The 12,042-nt window shown below is 38.1% G+C and overlaps 2 pseudogenes; one reads left to right on the top strand and one right to left on the bottom strand.

Moving 5' to 3' along the window:
• Nucleotides 1–234: 234 nt before the first annotated feature.
• On the bottom strand, nt 235–3,262 carry LOC146455284 (uncharacterized; annotated as a pseudogene).
• A 2,674-nt stretch (nt 3,263–5,936) lies between these two features.
• On the top strand, nt 5,937–11,975 carry LOC146455283 (uncharacterized; annotated as a pseudogene).
• The last annotated feature ends 67 nt before the right edge of the window (nt 11,976–12,042 follow it).

The raw sequence follows: 12,042 nt of genomic DNA, 5'->3' as shown, positions 1-12,042 counted from the left end.
TCAGGGGTATGGACAGCCTCACCAACAGGTACATACACATACCCCTTATATTTGCAATTATTGTTTGTTAGCTCTATTTGTTTGTTGGTTGATGTCACCTGCAGGTCTTGTCCTTCCTTGCTAATTGCCTTTTTCTCTGGTTCCTTTGCAATAGGCTTACTTTGTGCCGCCTTTTTCTCCGGTTCCTTTGCAATTGGCTTACTTTGTGTCGCCTTTTTCTCCAGTTCTTTTGGCTTACTTTGTGTTGCCTTTTTTGCCTTTTTCTCCAGTTCCTTGGGCTTCCTTTGCTTTGATTTGGCCACATATTTTAGCAGCTGGTTTTCTGGCCAGTAAAATTTTTGACCAACCTAATTAAAAAGAAATAGATATGCAAAATGTTAGAGATAAATGGCTATTAATTCCTGGCGTTAATATAATCCTGGCTTGTTTTTACTTGTACTTACCTAGATTTCACAGAGAAATTTCTCTGTGTTTGGTCCCGTCAGCTTGACTTTATCGTCACTTTTCAGAAAGTTGGACTGCATGACCAGCTTTTTAAAGTCACCTTCAATTGATTCAAAAAGCAGATTACAGCTGTATATTAGTACATAATTATGTCATACAATTCTGGTAATAAATTAAATAAACTTTATAAGTGATTTTGGCATGCTGGGTGGGCTTATGCAACTGCAGTAGGTTATATACCATGGTTTGAGGCCGGGAGCCTTCTAAACAGCAATAATTACTATTACACTGTATAAAAAAAAAGTTGGAAATGATCTGATAAGTCTTACAAGTTTAATACTGCTGTACGCACAAGCTTATTAATGAGTGACAATATACTGCAAGGAGCCTAAAAGTGTGACCACTTTAAATTAATTCACATTCTTTTGTGCGCACAGACTATTCAATTAGAAGTCGTGGATAAACTATCCTCATCTTCTGATTGCATAGTCTGTGAGCACAAAAGAGTTTGAATTAATTAAAAGCACTAGTGGTCACACGTTTGGGTTCTTGCTGTAAGATCTGATCAGGCAGGGGTTATGCTGTACTTACTGTCTGCTTTGGATGTTTGGAGAAAAGTTGCCCGGGCCATTTTCCTTGCACCGTCCATTACGAACAGCTCCTCCCTGTAAACAAGGAAACTTAATTAACTGGTTGCAGAATACATGTACACTGAAGTACTAGAAGTGATTCGAAGTGCTGGATCGAAAAAAAAATTATTAAAATCAAAATTTATCTTGAATGAAAGCTTCTCCACACCTCTTCTCTGAAAGTTTATAACAAGATCTTGAAACTTCAAAATTAAGATGCTTCCATGGCACATGCTTAAAAGAAGGTCATTATATACTACGGTTTGACTGCACATATTACACTTGTACTAGTACATCCAACTTATGGTCAACTCTCTCTAAAGCAGACACCCTCAGCTTGCATTGGGACCAGCTCTATCTTAGTGAGGTGTCCGCCTTATAATTATAAAGAGTTAATGTAACTTGATACTATAGAAACCTGTGACGCCAGTCTCTTGGTCCGGCTTCCTCTCACAAAGTCATTCATCAGATTATACAATAAACCAGGTAAACAGTTTGAGATTATTATTGCCGTGGTTGGTCAATTTGAAATACTATCTGGCCTATAATCTATTGATTGTGCAAAAAAATGTACTTCTAGTGTCCGCCTTGAATTTTGTTAAAGAAGTGTCCACTGTCTGCCTTAAAGAGAGTTTAGTTACAGACAAACAAGTGAGATTTGGCAGGGACCAGCCATTCATGTCTGCCTTAGCGAGGTGTCCGCCTTATAGTGGTGTCCACTTAGAAGGAGTTTACTGTATTACAGGATCAGATGCTATTGATGTATAATTAACATATTTTCACTTATGATGACGTGAAAGAAAATCCTGTCTCCTGATCATCTTATTCAACTTCATGCCCTGCAGGATCATCAACTTTAAGAGCCTGCTCAACTTGGATGAGTATGTTGTATTCATCGGCGTGGAGTTTTCTTCAGCAGTAACTACTGGCCTCTGGCATGCCTCATCTTTGTACTTATTCATCTACAAATGAAATGATTATAGAGTTGAGTCAAGTTATCTCCAATTTTTAAGGGAAACCAAAAACAGTTTGAGATTGCCGATAGTAAATATGACTGAAAAACAAGGGCAAGGGAAATAGGTTTCAGTTTGAGATATCAGGTATCGGAGTTCGAGATAAAGAGGTAATATAATAACATTGACCCTGTATTTAAATAAATCAAGGAATTTTATCATGTGCCAATTAAAAACAAAATATTATAATGGGTGGCTGATACCAGGGCATCAAAAGAATTAGAGCCTTAGCTTGCTCTAATAAATTATTATCGGTTCCATGACAGTCAAGTTGACTTGAGATAACTTAAACCATCAATAACTTGAGCCTCCTGCTAACTCAAAGTAAATTTGTTTCCCTTTAGGTCTTTTAGTTACTAACTTTCTTTAATGTTATGGTTATTGTGAGTCAACTGCAATACACTGTAATTAAGCTTTCCACTTACATTTGGAGTTAAGAAGTTGTATTAAAAAAGACAACTAGACTAAGCTACCTGTCTGCTATAATTAGTCATTACATTAAGTAAAGTCAAGATCAGTGTACGTAATGGTTTTGACATAAAATATACAATATCCATATGCATATGATATGAATACTGACAATGAAAATCAAAAGTTAGTTAAGCTTACCGTTTTAGCACGCTTCCAGAATTTTGTATTTTTTATTTGATTCCTTCTATAAATCAAACTTTCAGAAAGCCTCCTTCTTATAGTATGGGCATGGCCATCCAGTTGGGGAAGTGCATTGATTACCTTGTAACATGAATATTATAACACTCATTAATATTCATAGAGAAAATTGAAAAGGAACGAATAATTTTATGATTGTTTAATGAATATCTGTAAACCGGATACAGATTTTGTCCAGATTTAGTTAACCAGTACATTTCCCTTTTTTTTTTCTCTTACACCCCACCCACCCATCTACATGTATGCAGATATTTTGTTTAAACAACAATATTGTACCTGAACTTCCCAGTAACTACTTACAGAAAGGTCCAATAAATTCTGTGGTGACTTACTAATACAGTCCAACGAAACAGTCAAACCCCTATTTAGCGGCCACCCTTGCATTTGGGGATCGGACTTTGATAGCTGGCCTAATAAATAGAAGTTCCACTCCAGATACGAAGTATCAGTCTAGATATATACCTTTTTAGTAAACAGTTCCAGGGTTTTCATGTTAATCTCTCGCATGAGAGGAGGGTTCTCCCAAAAGCCACATTTCCTGGCAGACTCCCTCAACACAAACTGAAAATAATTGAGAAAACAACAATTGTTAAATAGGATGGCCCTGTCCACACTTATGTGTTTTTGTTTGGCTCTGTTTTCAAATGTCTCCACAACTCTTGGCAGCATTGTTGTGTGGCAATAGGCAAAAACTATTGAAAAGTATGCGCTTTTTGTTTCAAACTAAGTATATATATATTAACAAATCAGTGTGGACACGCAGGGCCTAATCAGTAGGATAGAAATGAGACTCACATACAATATATCTTACATGTAAGCTTATTTATAGTCTGTTTCTCTTATTTTCGCATAAGATTCGTATACGTATGCTGTCTATCAAGAGTTACCCTCAAAACAAACTTTAAAGTCGAAAATTCTTAAAATATGCACTACTTTTCTAATATGAAAACAACACATGGAACAAATGGGAATTTGCAAAATTGCAGATCAGAATCATCAGATCGACGTTCGCCCATGGCCACCGCTTACGCATCCGTTTTTGCAAAGAGTTTTATATTGGCTTCCTTAAAAACACTAGCTTACATTCATAAGTAATTCAGAGTTAACATAAAATTAAAACGTCATTTGACACAAGGGTCAGCTAGCGCGCAGGAAGAAATGAACGACCATAAGTTATGTAATTTCCATTTTCCCGCGCGTGCGTTAGCTAGATTCGATCGATCGGCTTTCTGTAGCTTTGCTACGCACAGAAACCAAAATTTTTCGATCTGAAATGTAAGCTTACTACGCTGCCATGAGTAGTTAACTTTCTTCAATAGCTGGCTCATCTTGGGCTTAGCGAACGCAGGAAGAAATAAACAACCGTTAACAATTTGCAATTTCCCGCGCGCGCATTAATTAGTTTTACGATTGTATGGCTTTCTACTCGATTGATCGGCTTTCTGCAGCTTAATTTGCTACGCACGAAAACCAAAATTCTCGATCTGAAATGTAAGCTCATTAAGCCGCCACAAGTCGTTAACTTTCTCCAATAGCTGGCTCATCTTGGGCTTAAGCTTAAGTCTTATAATAATTTGATCATGACTTACCTGAAATGTTTGTTGGGCTTTGCAATTGGACCCTTTACCCTTTGGCCTTCTTCTTGCGAGAAGGTCTTCTGCACTTGGATCACTTTCAACCCTACTTGGATAACTTTTAACCGTACTTAGATCACTTTCAACGGTCGACGTTGCTCCATTCTCAGATTCATGCTTACTAGTATTGCATATACTAGTTCTTGGGCTTTTCAGCACTCCCGTTTGGCCGTTAGTACTCGCTTGTGCTGTTTGCAGAACACTGGACAAAACACTCGGGTTCTCTTCAATATTTCTAAAAATTCGGAAACTAGGTTTTGCTCGTGTTCTGCCATTTTCCCAGTGCTTTGATTGACAGTGCCGTGAAAACGATTCTTCCAGAATTATAAACAACGTGTAGATCTTGTACTCGAACCACGAAGGAGAACGAGACTTTTCGCGCGGTTCGTTTTAAACACAGCTTACATGATCGTTAGACGTATATGGTTATTATGGTCAGTGTCGTGGTGATTTACAAAAGATAACCAACCAAAAGTCGAGAATTTTCGCGCTCCTTCCGGTTGCTGTGGATATATGGTAAAGGTGGGTTCAATTTACCAAAGGCTATGCAACCGCGCACTTTAGTTAATGGATTGAAGGTTAACGAATTGAAGATGCCATACTCTGAGCAGCACAAAAGCGAGAAAGCTAGGAAGGCAAAAAGAACTAGAAGCAGAGATAATGTTTGTCCTTGCAAGAATTGTAAATTGGAATACACTCATTCAAAGAAGATTGTGATGAGATATCTGCAAGTGTTTGGTCGTTATGACGGAGGCCATGAGGAGTTTTCTGAGAGTGGGAGCGAGGATGAACTGCTGGCAAATGACTTGAAAAATGATCAACTACAGAGTGGCAATGATTTCATTCCTGAACTCTCAGTCTTCAGTGAGGAACACGGTGAAAAAGAACGCAAACAACCTCGAATAGATTCGACGAGTATTAGCAGTGGAGACAGTGATAGCAAAATCTTTCCAACTGCGATCGACAACACGATCGCGAGCTAAGAATTGGTCGAAGATGGCTCGATAGAACATCATGATCAGCTTGAATGTGAAGGCTCAGAAATATTCGAAAGCAGTCACTGTGATTTATCCACGTCTAGTGACGATAGTCAGGGTGAGGAATCTGTAGCTTCTAATTCCGACAACTACCTTAAGCTTGAAGTGGAACACGATATTTACGACAGCCAAAATGCCAAGATTCCTCTTTTTGAAAATAGTGATGTCACTGTTCTTCAAGCACTAGCAAGTTACTTCGTGTGGTTAACTGAACATCCATCAACCAGCAAAAGTGCTCTCTCTGATCTTTTGCGATTGAAGAAGCATTTATTACCCCAGCCAAACAACTTCCCTGGGTCACACGATGAAGCATACAGCTTCGTTCAGCCATTTTTGCTTCCCATAGAAACTTATGTTTGTCCAAATGACTGTATCATTTTTCGCAAGACAAGCAGATACGACTATTCAAAGCTACAAAAGTGCCCTGTGTGCGGATCAAATCGATATTGGGCAAATAAAAGTGCTAGAAGAAGATTTCTCTATTTTCCTCTTGGACCCCGTTGGAAGAGAATGTATGGCAATGCAAATATCTCGGAAGTTCTTCAGAGCCATATGCATGCTCAGGACTATGATACTGAGGAACCTAAGAACATTATGCGGGACATTCACGATTCTCCTTCCTGGAATCAAGCTTTCTCTGAGGAGGGATTCTGCAATGGCGATTCCCAAGGCATGCTGTTACAACTTTCAACAGATGGTGTCAATCCGTTCAGCAGCAATAAAGTTAACTACTCCATGTGGCCAATTATGCTCACTATCCTTAACCTTCCCAGGAATGTCCGCAATCTCTTTGAGAACATCTTGCTAGCTGGTATAATTCCAGCTCACACGGATGGTCAAGAGGTGAAACACGTAGATCCATACCTCGAAATTGTTGTAGATGAAATTCTGGAACTTTCTGGTGCTACATTTTTTGATGACTTCAGAAAGGCTCCTTTTACATTCAAAGTTGCCTTAATGAACTATGTACTCGACTATCCTGGCCTAGGAAAAGTGTTTGCAAAATCAGCCCAAGCTGCTTTACAAGGATGCATGTGGTGTGAGCTAAGAGGTAAGATGCACTGTAGCTGATCATGATCAGCTAATTTACAATAATATGATTATCATTCCATGAACTCGCATTGGATATACAGTCGAACCTCCCTTTGCGACCACTTCTTGTAAGCGACCACCTCTCATAAGCGACCACTTTTCCAAAATACCAAAAGTTTTCAAGTCAAATCACTATAGATAGAACCTCTCGTAGGCGACCACCTCTCGTAAGGGGCCACTTTTAGAGATGATTGTTTAAAATTTTCAATTGTTTTTAACCTCCCGTGGGCAACCACTAGACACACAATCTGCTGTATCTCTCACAGGCGGAGAGTGAGAAACCTTTCACTGTAACATATTGGCCACATCATTACAAATCTTACAGTCGGTGCAACCGGAAGTGTTTCTCGATATAGCTTAGCATTGAAACAATTGATAAAATACACATGCACTATACTTCACACTGAAATAAACTTTAATTAGATTGAATCCCTTGTAGGAAAATACGCTCTTATCTTTTATCCGTCTTATCTATTTGCATATGTTCCGTTCATGAAAAATTTAGACAGCGCTACTTGAAGTAATAAAAGAATCAAGTTTCTTTTGCAATACAGTAATTGTCTTAATCGCTGTGAGATACAAACAATAATCACCATAGACCCTAAGATTTTTTTTTTGCCTAGAATGATTTTGGACCAGTCTTAATATACTTGTAGGTAAGAAAAGTTAGTACTATGGGTTTCGTTAAACACTGGCAAAAGGGTAAAGGGTTAGGTCTCCGTTAACAACCCAAAATTTAGACCTCCTGTGGTCTAGCCTCTTGTAAGCGACCACCTCCCGTAAGCGACCACATATCCTTGACATTATGGGTGGTCGCTTACGGGAGGTTCGACTGTATATAAAGCGGTTATTCAGTGTGGAAAGTTGTGAAACACGGTTGGTATTTCTACGGGTCATTTTTTTTTCTAGCCTTTAGCCATACAATGTATAATCTTACACATCTTTCCATTCCATAAATTGTTTATTAAATGACATAGATCTTTCCAGGCTTCTAGCCAGGATTTGAAAAGTGGGTGTCCAAAATGTTCCCTGGGGTTGGCTCGAGCCCAAAATTTATAAAGCAACAAGTGAAAAAATTAATAACTTTCTCTAAAAAACACATCTGGCTAAAAGCCTGGATCTTTCCTAACTCGATATCTCCTAAGGTTTCATTTATTCTGGAAAATTGTGCACATGGAATGCTCATGAACTTAAAACAAGAAGTTCTGAAGTCATTGCGGATTTGAACATCATTACTTTGTGTTCTAGGAAAATTTGTGCCTTCTTTGGACAAGGCGGTCTATCTGGAAAACAGACGCTATCTTAGCAAGGAACACCCTTTGCGTAAAGAAAAAAGTCCCTTTCCAGACCGCAAACCAGAGAAGAGGCCCAAACCAGAAGATGTAAATAGTGATAATATTCTCTGGATTTCAGTTACCCACAGCAGAGCGAAAAACAAGGCTCAAGCCAGTAACGTCACTAAAGCCACTGGATCCCGAGGTGTTAACTGTTTCATGTTGTTGCCCAATCATGACAGGCCAAATCAAGCTTTACCTGATATGATGCATGACCTCAAAAATATTGTTTGCACTTTTTTTGACTTATTTGCTGGCAAGGGTGATAGCTTGAAAGTTAGAAAAGCAGAAAAAGAGTTGGGTCGTTTTCAAGGATGCTGGTCAGTGGAAAAGGAAGGTGACGAGCCTGAAGCACAAAGCACCACACAAAGTAGGTTTCTTCATTTTATTGCAGTGGAATGCCACCTACATGTACAATGTAAATTCATCACAATAGTAGGACCACCTCATTAAAATGTATGTCAATCAGGTTCTTTTAACCATTTTTGCTGTTTGTAAAACTGATAGATCAAAATATGTCCCTGAAGTTTTGCATATTTTGTTTTTGATTAGTACAATACATGTAAATTGGTAAATATAATTGGACTTTGTCTTGAAACTGGTGCCCATAATTATTTCAAATTACCCTCTTGCTTAGCAAATTTGAAATATTCACCCAATTATACTCTGTTCGAATAGATGGAGATTTTATTTTAATGGATGACCCAAGCCGTTCAAATGGATGCAATTTTTTTCTGAACTTCTAGTCCACGGCTAGTGGAAGGAATTGGGTTCTAAAAATGGAAAGCCATTTAAATGTACGTTTTCACTTGGGAGATCTCATATTGTTCTCCAGTTATACAGTTATAGACCGTATAGGTTTGTAACATAATTAAGTTAAATAAAGCACACACTCTGTTTGGTCAATTGAGCATTAATTTACTACATGCGCATGGGTACGTAGCTTACATGTACATTTGCAGGTGTTAACAGTGTAAAAATGTCTGAATATCACTTGTCACATTTACTAGTTTTTTTTTGATACATGTATTCTGTTGCATTTTCTCAATATTTTCTAGATTGCCAATCCAAAGCAAAAAAGACAGGCAAAAGAGCCAAATCGCAGAGTCAGAAAAACATGCTACCAGCTGCTCCTTTCCGTCTTTCTAGTGCTGACCTAACATTGGCCGATAAGCGTGCATTAAATGTGCGTGTACCCGTTGGCTAGGGCTGGAAGCCATGTGCTTTCTTTTGTAAGAGACCGTATCTCAAGTCACATGATTGGCAGCAGGTAAATGTGCATGTATGTGTGTCAAGCAGTTCCAGTCAATCTAGGTCACACGCGACCAGTGTTTGCAAGATGTAATTAAGTCTCCAAATTTACATGTCAGTTTCAATAAAGAACACAGAAAGCTATAATATAAAAGAATGCATCAGACCAGGGTAGAATTATACATGAATCCCAACATGAATTAATAAATCTTGGGGGTCAGGTGTGCTCACCATGCAAAACGTGGCTGATCTATTTGCATTATTACTACATGAATTTAGCATTATATATATAATTCTGTCAGAACGCTCTACTCTTCTTGTGAAATTTCTTTCTACAATTAGGGCTTAAATGCAAACTTACACGTGCGCTGATGAACTTCAGGACTGGAGACAAGGGTTCGAATCTGCCTGAGATTCTTTTTTTTTTTTCAGTAGTGTGGGGCAACTGGGGTAAAAACAAAACAGGCTTTAAGAAATCCTTTATAAGAGACCAAAAACATGGCGGTTGTTGATTCTCCTACAAAAGTGAGGCGGTTTCATTTGACACGAAAGTGGGGAAAATAGTCAATGGATTCTTTCTTGTCTCCAGGGCTCCCCCGGGGGCTGCTGGAAAGTCAAAACTGGACACTGGACTGGTCTAGGCAGCAATCAAACATACATTGTTGTCCTTTAAGTCATGAAATTGTTCAGGTGTGTTAGATTTTTATCATTAAGTTATTTATCTATTCATCTTTATTATGATATTGCAGTAGAACAGCCCTTATGAGGGAGCCATAATAATAATAATCGTATATATCATGCATGCAGGTATTTTAGTGATGTTCCTAATCATACATCTTGTTAACTTTTCATGATAGCTTGCGGTGGATGGGATCTTGAAGTTCTGCTTGAGAGGCCTTCTTGGACGAAACCAACGAATCTCATTCTTCCGCCTCTTGGATGTTCTCGCAAAGATTTGCAGTGACAGTCAGGACGTGCATGCCCTGCTTGCCTTAGAAAAGGAAATGAATGAAGTTTGTGCCAAGATAGAACGTGACTTCCCTATCAGTGTTCAGGTACAATAAAAATATCAATATTATTGTTAACAATAATCATTAACAATAATTTCACATAATCCACAGTCAACACTCTTTAACTAAGTTTCTAATGTCTAGAAGGCAACTGCTTTATAACACATGAGAATTAGAATTATTAAGACTTGTGACACTTCTGACCTGTAGATTTTAAATGCTTGAAAAACCTCCCTCTAAATCTATTCAGTCTGATCCTAATTCAGAAATTTTAGCTTGTTTAATTTCAGACTAGAAAATTGAGAAGTTTGCTGGATCTTTGTTAAGACACTAATTAAACATTCATTTCTTTTATATTTTCTTTATGAATTATTAATGAGGTTTTTAAACTATTTTTAAAGACTTGAACCATATGATGTTACTTGCATGTGCATAACATTGTATAATTTTTGTGTCTAGACCATTAGTCTCCACATCCTGCGCCATTCTGTCAATGGAATTCAGCGACAAGGGCCAGTCCACAGTTGGTAGATGTATTGTTATGAGCGATTTAATAGTTGGATCTGCCAGCGGGTTAAGAACCGCCGTTTTCCAGAAGCTACTGTTATGGAAACATATAGAGTGAGTCCAAAAGAACTACATTCTTATATAAGTAATGTTTAACAAATAGAAAATGGCACGCGTGTTTACATAGCCTGGTGCAAACATGAGAGTGAGTTTGGGAGAATTCAAAAGTTTATGCAAACCCAAGCCATGGGTGAGGGTTTGCATAAGTACTTTCGAATTCTCCCAAACTCACACAAGTGTTTGCATCAGGTTATGTAAACACAAGGCAGCCATTTTCTATTTGTTTTATGAAGTAATTGAAGCGATCGCTATCCAGCAAAAGGTCATATCATCATAGTGTTTACTTTTCATGCAAACTAGCTTCCCAACCAATCAGAGCACACGTTATGTCATGAAAATTTTATAAATTTGATTGATATGTTGGCCCTGCCTTGCATGATCACCTCAAATAACAATTTCCCCCTGATCCCATTGTCTTGGCAGGTTTGCAAACAGGGGGCAAACCTTGCAAGTAATTAATACACAGAACAAATTGAATTTGTACTATTGTGTAACCAGGATACATTACAGCATTGATATATAAATATCTCTAATCTCCATGCCATAGCCCTGGCCACCTGCATCAGACCTGATCTGTAGATCTCACTAGCATTCAGTGTTTTGGGAAGAATTAAGAAAAACAGAAAAATTGGGATATATTCAGAAAATGTGAATGGTAATTAATATGTATTAATTCCATTATTATGTCTTTGTCAGCTATTTGATTGGGTACAGTACATGAAACATTCTGGGTGCCTCTTGAATGTTGATGTGGATACTGGAGAAAACACCAGCTTGAAGAAGAACTCTACCAAACAGTATCAACTCACCAAACAAGAAAGGGAGGACCTAGTTAACTGTGGTGCATTTTCGTTGGATGAAGACAGCACATTAGATCTCAAGCAATCGTTTTCTATGGAGAAACAACTGAATGGAAAGAAGTGTGTGTGGAAATCCTTCACATTGGATTCTGGAGTTGTAGTCTCTTCAGTAGTGAACATTAGTTGCAAAGACAACACACAAATTGGAGGGATAAGTCACTTCCTCACACTGCATGATCAACTTTCTGGCACAGAAAGTGACTTTGCAACTGTGAAGCTCTTTAAGTTATGCAAACAAGATCCTGAAAGCTTATGTATTATACTGACATAACATCATTTGACATAAAAACTGTTGCACTACATTGCCTTTCTTGCCCTCTTGTGACAGCTGCAGATGATCAGAACGAATCCTTGTTATGGCTACTGAACATTTAAGCAAATGAAATGATGTCAAATGGGCGCTTTTCACAGCTGCAGCACTCCACTTATTTTAACATACATG

This window comes from Pavona decussata, unplaced genomic scaffold, assembly GCF_977016875.1.
Source record: "Pavona decussata unplaced genomic scaffold, jaPavDecu1.1 SCAFFOLD_280, whole genome shotgun sequence".
NCBI classification, from domain to species: domain Eukaryota; kingdom Metazoa; phylum Cnidaria; class Anthozoa; order Scleractinia; family Agariciidae; genus Pavona; species Pavona decussata.
This window is presented reverse-complemented; position numbering and strand designations above follow the sequence as displayed.